This window comes from Berghia stephanieae, chromosome 1 (assembly GCF_034508935.2).
Source record: "Berghia stephanieae isolate SIO BIC M18660-M18661 chromosome 1, UCSD_Bste_1.3, whole genome shotgun sequence".
NCBI lineage: Eukaryota > Metazoa > Mollusca > Gastropoda > Nudibranchia > Aeolidiidae > Berghia > Berghia stephanieae.
In genome coordinates, this window is record NC_088360.1 from 82,314,047 (window position 1) to 82,322,125 (window position 8,079).

The 8,079-nt window shown below is 37.5% G+C and overlaps 1 protein-coding gene across 2 annotated transcripts in view; it reads left to right on the plus strand.

The window, feature by feature from the left end:
- Positions 1 to 6,500: 6,500 nt before the first annotated feature.
- LOC144959081 (sucrase-isomaltase, intestinal-like) overlaps positions 6,501 to 8,079 on the plus strand; it is a 65,305-nt gene continuing 63,726 nt past the window's right edge. Inside the window, exon 1 of one of the 2 annotated variants that reach the window (XM_078891468.1) lies at positions 6,501 to 6,767. The gene's annotated coding sequence lies outside the window, so the exon portion shown is untranslated. Of the gene's footprint in view, positions 6,768 to 7,279; positions 7,399 to 8,079 lie in introns of those variants that run through there. The other variant, XM_078891460.1, reaches the window with a different exon arrangement.

Genomic DNA, 8,079 nt, shown 5'->3' on the forward strand with positions numbered 1-8,079 from the left:
TCACTAAATTCAGAGCGAGCATGAATATTGGGAAACGTTTACTGAAATGATTAAATTGGATTATGTACATGTATTGGTCATTTGTCATCGGACACCGGTCAGCTAATGGAACGAGATAACGCCTGCTCCAGCCTGTCTTCTATTATGGCTTTCCGTGATCGCAATTGGTTAATCTTATTCAATTGTTATTCAATTCTTGTGTGCATTAGATAACGTGTTCTATTCGCGTTGCTATTACATAGGAATCTGACCTTGATTGGGTTCGTGTGAACTAGCAGTAGAATGCCGTAAATGCATTTCAAAGCACTTACCATTTGGTAAGAAATTTCGTAATTGCAAAGCATAATATTATTATATCAACGACATACTTTATTACAATACTCTAATCTAAAGATGTAATTGTGCGGCTATGTGGTCTAGTGGTATGACACTCGCTTTCGGCTCGGAAGGTCCTGGGTTCGAGCCTCGCTCGGCGCATAGTTGAGTCCTTGGAAAAGGACATATTCTCTCACCGTAGTCATGTGTAAAATGAGTACCTGGCCGTTAACAGCGTTGTCGTTGTCCGGAAAATTGTAATATCGCCTATTAGGCGTCATGTCCAGTCCTACATGTTAAATGTTGCTGTTGACCCCTTGTAAAACCTTTGAGCACATTTAGTGGATATTGCGCTATATAACAGCTATATTTAAAAAGAAATTAATATGGTGTCCCGTTAAGGTCTTCTTTCATTGACCTGCTTGTCAGCTCATTACTGATTGAGTTGCTGGGTCTCTTAAATCTGGAGAAAAGTACTTCCCGATTAACTAGGGTTTTATCCAAAGGGTGGCAAGAAATTGGCATATACTAATTGTCGCAACGTTCCATACTCTTTCAATAATATATTAAAAAGAACATTTTATACCTGCACGAGTGTATTGATGTCCATCATTGCCCACAGACAAGTTCTAATTCACATATTGAAAGGAGAAAGAAATGCAATTGATAATCTTTGTTTTAAAAAAATGGTAAAAACTGGTTCTATGAGCTGAGTTCAAAGTATTTTTCGTATCTTATATGACTAATTATATATACATGAATATTAACAACAGATAACATTTTATCTGTTAAAATGTTGAAAGCCCCCTTCATTTTTCCATTCGAAGTTTTGTGTTGCTTGATTGCAACTTTTAAAAAATTAAAATTAGGAAGATGCGTTTAAATCATAAAATAAAAGTTGATTAGATTTTTATATAGATCGGTACAAAAGCACTATGGTTCAAAAGTATCTGCAATCGAGTTTTTACATCTTCAGAAATTGCAGAAACAAGCCGACGTGTACCATTTGCAGGTCTGATAACCCAAAATGTTATGGTGTCATTGTTGTAATGAAAATGCTCTCAAACCGACGCAAAATATTGTCCATTACAGCAAAATTAAATTGAATTCATTTATCAGACCGGCAAATATGTGCTCCTAAGAACGAATACGAGTCTTCAGTGTTGACATCTTCGAGTTTTTTCCTCATTATCATCCGACGTGCATATTTACATTTGCACAGTGCATAACATACTTCACTATTAATAGTGCATTACGACTGTGACATGAAATTTACACGAATGTAAACCACTGCGTGTAATCATGCGAGCGATTTATCAGTATTGTAAGCTCAGAGAACGTAATACGTGTCGCGTTTCGCACTAAATCAATCAATTGGGTTCACAGTGACATTTGCCTAATGTTATTGTAAGTGGTGCATTATTTCTAAATAATAGCTCAAACCCCCTACCCCCCCCCCTCCCCCCCCACCCCTCCCGCAATTTTTTTTCAAAACAATATTTTGGAAAGAGGAATAATAAACATAAAGAAATAAACACCGCAATTTGAGTCGCTCGTTAATTCCTTCATATTTTCAACTTTACGAGAAGAGAGAGTGAACTGCAGTGAAAAATAATTAGGGGAAGAGGAGGGGTGCCATGTTTTAATACAGGAAAGAAAATTTAAAGAGCCATGATGTTTTTCAATGATAAGGCTTTTTTAAAAATCCCCCATCCCCAAATTTAAAAAAAATCAACAAGAAAACACACCGACACTCACACCTATGAATTATTAAGGCCGTCTTAATCTATCAAAATATGAAATAAAGTTTTTGTACCCAATTCCAACCAAAAAAGAACAACAAAAAACAACATTTTTGGTTGGAGATAGGGGTGCTGTTTTTCCTTTCATTGAACGACCGACAAGCATGGCTCTGAACCTAGGACTTCATAATAATAGATGTCACTGCTCTGAACGCTTTGAGATCGTATGAAACTTATGAACTGATGCCATGCCACAAAATTTTCTTTTTCCATTTTTGTTTCATACTGTTTTCACTCCGGACTGACAAACCGTGCTTGATTTCTGGCCAATAAAATTGAACAGCATAATTGTGTAACTCATTCAGACGTCTTCTCTATTTCCCGTGTAGAAACAACTGCGGGTTCCTTATAAATAGTCCAGGGGAAGTAACTGATAAAAAACTGATACAATAATATAAAATTATTGATTGACTTCCCTTTAATCACACTATTCTCTGGTTTGGGCCAATAAATGCCAGGCTTGCAATTTTTCGTGAAGTGTTATCCACGAGTTATTTTGTTATTGTAGTAGTTGTCTCCTTCTTTTGTTAGACTTATCTGGCATCTTTAATTTGTACACACTATTGATTTATGCTATCTAAGTTCGTTAAAAAAAAAAGAACAAAACCCAAAGTTTTTGGAACTGTTTTCGGCTAAATTCCTCTTGTCCTTACAATTTCCAGAAAAAATGAGATGGGGAACCCCCCAAGTACATGGGTAAAAGTCAGAAAGACACCTAGAAATGACCAGCCCCATAATATACCAAACAGAGTTGCTCCCTATTCATACTACACACTATTTCAAAATGTTTAGGGTTTCCGTGGCATCAAGAAAGTGAGTGAAGCCTTGTGGGATGACGACCAATAATGGCAAAACACTGATGAAAGACATGTTAAAGTGCGACTATGTGGTCTTGTGGTATGACACTCGCTTTAGGATCGGAATGTCCTGGGTTTGAGCCGTTAACAGCGTTGTCTTTGTCCGAAAAATTGTAATATCGCCTAACAGACGTCATGTCTCGTCCTACTTGTTAAGTGTTGCTGTTGGCCAGGGACCCCTTGTAAATCGCTCTGAGCACGTTCAGTGGATATTGCGCTATATAAAAGCTCACCTTTTTAAAAGGTTGACTACCTAATTTATGTTTGTCTTTTAACTGTCACTCATGATTATAAATGTATGCACAGCGCAAATCAAATGTTTCTATACACACACTATAAGCACACCTAGCTAGTTCTAAAGTGCATGCCCAAATAGATAAGTTTGATTTATAAACTTAGAATAAATGATATGCAAAAAGAAAAAAAAATATTTGAATAATATAACAAATTATATCGATATTGAATTCATTTCATAATATGATATTCAATTCACAACCCGAAAGTATAACATTGAAATATAATCAAGGAATTATCCCTACTATTGCACTAACCAATTTAATAACGCGTGCGCCGTTCACTCACCGATACCGTGTGCCGTTGTATTGCTTTGCATCTCACAACCACTTGTTCATCATCATCATCATCATCATCATCATCATCATCATCATCATCATCATCATAGCTTATCGCTCCAACACCGAACCCACTCCATAGCATCGGGGGAGCAGACTCTTGGGCCATGGTCAGTGCAGCTGGGCTCGTCCTGGCATTCTCTAAGGATGTGTGCTCCATCGTCTGCTCTGGGCATACACAAGTTAGTCTCAGCCAGCCCCCACTTTTCCATGCTTCCAGCTGTTCTCGCGAGTTTTGCCTGTGCTCTGTTCAGTGTTAGCCATTCATTCCTGGGGAGTTCAGTTCCGTAGGCAATTCTTCTCTCGGATATTCAAAGCTTCATTTGCATGATTGCCCCAGTCTCTCCATGTGTTTACAGCTGCATGGTCAGGGTTGATGCTTTCTCGACTTCAGTCTACTTGTCGTTGTGTTGTGGTCATGGAGGGGGTGCCATTTCCTGTTTATATTTCTGGCCGTTGGAAGCAGTGGCTCCTCGAATGTGGGGAGGTGCAATGCCAGTCAGCCGATGGAGGACTGGAATTGCAGTCGGTTTCAAGTTTACAGTAATGATCCGCTGGTTTATGTAGATCAGGGTCAATCTTTTTGGCATAGCAGGATCTTGCCGAGACTGGTGAGGCGTATTCGGCTGATGTCTAGCATAGAGTTAGTGGGGTTGTCCCGACTGTTTTTGGATCTGCTCCCCATGTAGAGGTTATTTCTTGTGGCCACCTTTGCTTTTGTTTTCTTTGTGAGCTGAGAGAAGGACAGTGTGCGGTCTAAGGTGACACCGAGGTACACGGGGATTGTGTTGTTCTCCAATATGTTCCCATTCCAGATGTTCAGTTTCCCGTTGGCTTGGCGGTTTTTTTAAATGGAAGACACACACTTGAGTTTTTAATGGGTTGGCATTTAGTGATTTCTTTAAATAATACTCAGAGAGTGTCTTCAGGGCGTCTGTTAGTCTCTCCTCAATGGTCTTGAAATCAGAGAACGGGGATGCAGGACACAGATCATTAGCATATAGAAACCTCGGGATGTTCTCGAATTCAGGTTGGTCGTTAGTATAAATGTTGACAAGGATAGGTACAAGAACCGGTCCTTGAGGGAGTCCGTTCTTTTGTGATCTCCATCTGATTTTCTTCCCATCGAGTTCCACACAAATACGACGGTTTGACATAAGGGATTTTATCATTGCAACTACTTTTGTGTTATGAGTTACCCATACATACTTTAGGAGCAGTTTCCTGTGATTTACGCTGTCATAGGCAGCTGTCAGGTCCACGAAAACAGCCCATGTAATTTGTTTGTTCTCGTAGGCATCTACTATGTATTGTGTCAAGTTCATGAGTTGGCCAGAGCACGATCTTCCACGGAAGAAACCAGCTTGCTCAGGTGACAGATGTTCTACTATTTGGGAAATCCTGGCTAGTATCATGCGCTCATGCACTTTGTACAGTATGCAGAGGAGGGATATTGGTCTGTAGCTCTTGTTGCTATTTGGGTCTGCTCCAGGTTTAAGTAGTGCTATCACTCTTGCTTGTTGCCAAAGCTTTGGTATTGTGAACGACCCACCACAGTTGTTCATAAGAGTCAGCAACCACGTTGAGGGACCGAAATGCTTTATCATTTCTGTGGTGATGCCATCTAGATCAGCCGCTTTTCCGGGCTTGGAGTGTTCAGTGGCTGATTCAATTCTTCGATGCAGAAAGGCATTGAATAATGCAATGGGTTCACACATTGAGCTTTAATGTAGATAATCCAGGCACACAGTCATAGTATTAAGAAGTTACGGTGACAACTTTTACAGATTTATGAATGTATCAATTCAATGGATATTAGTTATAACTCTGAATCGAGCTTTTGTTGTGTCTAAAGCTAAAATATAATATATAAAGATTGTTTTTATAGATCTAAAAAAAAAAAGATGACAATTTGGTCGAAAGAACAACGAGAATAAGTACAGTCAAATGGTTCTTGGTCTTATTTAAATCTTAATGGTAAACAGAATTTAGCAATGACTATCCCGCACAAATCTTTGGGCCTCTTTTTCGCTCACGAAGGGCCCGAATTCGCGTCAAAATATGGGACGAAGCCGTTTCGTATATGCTATTTTAAAAAATTAATTACGACGCTGTTTATCGATGAATATGACTGAAAGTTGGCACACAGTTAGAAAAAATGTCATTTTAGATTATGTCAAGCGACAAAACTCGTGCGATTACCAGAAGACTGTTAAAAATAGATTTTTACTCTTTGGAGTAAAATATTTCTAAAACTACCGGGCGTGGAGGTTTTGTCGCTGACAAGGTAATACATGAACATTTCTTCTTTTTGGTTGTAAAATTTCATATGAATATGAAACACCATCCTAATTTGCTCTTCAAGTTTCAATCTTTTAATCTATTTATTACGCAAGATACAACCAAAGGTCGAAAAAAAATGCCGAAAAAGCGTCCCATATTTTCGCGTTTTTTCCTCTTTGCGGGTCATCCAAATAAATGACACCTTTGAAACTGCATAACTTGTTTATTTATGAATGGATTTTCAAAATTCAAAAAAAAATTTACTCAGTGGAGATAGGGCTTTGATTTTATACAAATATTTTTTCTCAAAAAGAGAAAAAAAAACATTTTTCATAGTCATTGCTACAGAATTGATTCAAACAAACAATCTTTTTGATTAAAACCCACAACGCTTTCAATTGGGCTAATTAAATAGTCACGTCGCACAGCTTAAAATACATTTGAACGTTTAAAACTTAGATACAACAAATAATACAAATATAAAATTTTACACACATACACACACAAAAAAAAAACACACACACACACGGAGAGAGAGAGAGAGAGAGAGAGAGAGAGAGAGAGAGAGAGAGAGAGAGAGAGAGAGAGAGAGAGAGAGGAGATAAAGATTTGACATGCAGTTGAGAATCAATCCAAACATGTAGGCTAACAACTTGCTTACGAATTCATGATCATGTCACTCGGATTCCACCAGCGTTCATGTGTTATGATATTGCGGTCCCCTGTGTAAAATAGTTGTGTTGCCACTTGCCACAACAGACTTTCTGATAAGCGACCAAGAAATTGTTTTTCTTGAGCACTTTGTGGGATATCTTATTCGTTCTTAAAACCCAAAAATTCACCTAACCAGCTCTGCATCTTGGAGTGAAGTCAAAACCGTGAGAATTCATTTACTCTTATTTATTTTTATTACTTATGTCAGAGTTTGAAAAATAGTTGTGTAATATAGACAGGTATTTGATGTCTGGGTCAGGTAGGAAATAAACATTCAATTTTGCATATAAATCTTGTTCATTCGATATTCAAAATTCAAAACTGCTTATATGAAATAAAAGGAATGAAATTGACATCGGTGGCTCCTCTACTATTTTTAGACAACCATTTTTATGATTAGTTCTCATAAGATTATATCAATCAGACTATATGCTTTCAAAGTTACAGATAGGTTTGTGCGATGGTATGTTATATCCGAATGACGAGTGTTGTGAATATTTTACATAAACGCATAGCATAAATAGCAAGAGGGGTCACGATGATATTTGAAGGACAATTTTTCTGGCCAAAATCTTTTTATGTGTTTCAGATTACGGCAGTGATTTGGTCACAAGATAATAATGATAAAAACGAGCGTGTCATTTGCTGATAAGCTTTATCTTTTCTTATTTTTTTTGTACCCGGACTTGTGTACAGCATGATCATTCATATGAATGTTTGTCGTACGTTAGAATGGGATTACGAACATGAAAAAGTGTAGCTGGTAATACCAATATCACAAAGGTGATTCTAAAAGTAAGGAGATATTAGGTCGTCATAAACAAAACTTAATTCTTAAATATTCTTTTATGTGTGTGATTTACGTTGGCATGACTATGTGATCTCTTTCGGGATATTCTGGTGATATAAACATTCTTAATTTACTTTGCCTGCTTCAAGCCAAGCTTTAAGACTACTTTATGAATTTTTAGAAATGGAGAAAACCATACATTTTAAATATCATTACACAGACAAGGCCTACGCATCCACACACACACACACACACACACAAGTTCACACACACACACACACACACACAAAGCCCCCCCCCCCCCCAACGTACACACATACATACCTGTATGTATAATATATATATATATATATATATATATATATATATATATACTACCTTTATATATATATATATATATATATATATATATATATATATATATATATATATATATATATATATATATATATATATATATATATATAAAGGTAGTTTGTCTATTTCCGCATTCTTAGCTGAAACAATGCCAATTTTACGACTGTGAAATTTATGCCCAAAATTTGGGGACAGCGTGGCTCAGCGTTACGGTCTTTGCTTCGTATCCAAAAGGTACCAAGTTCGACTACCCGCCTCGTTGTGTGACCTTGAGCAAGTCACCTCGCCCTGGCTCAATTTGCGGCGCTGCACTGCGTCTGACGCCGGGG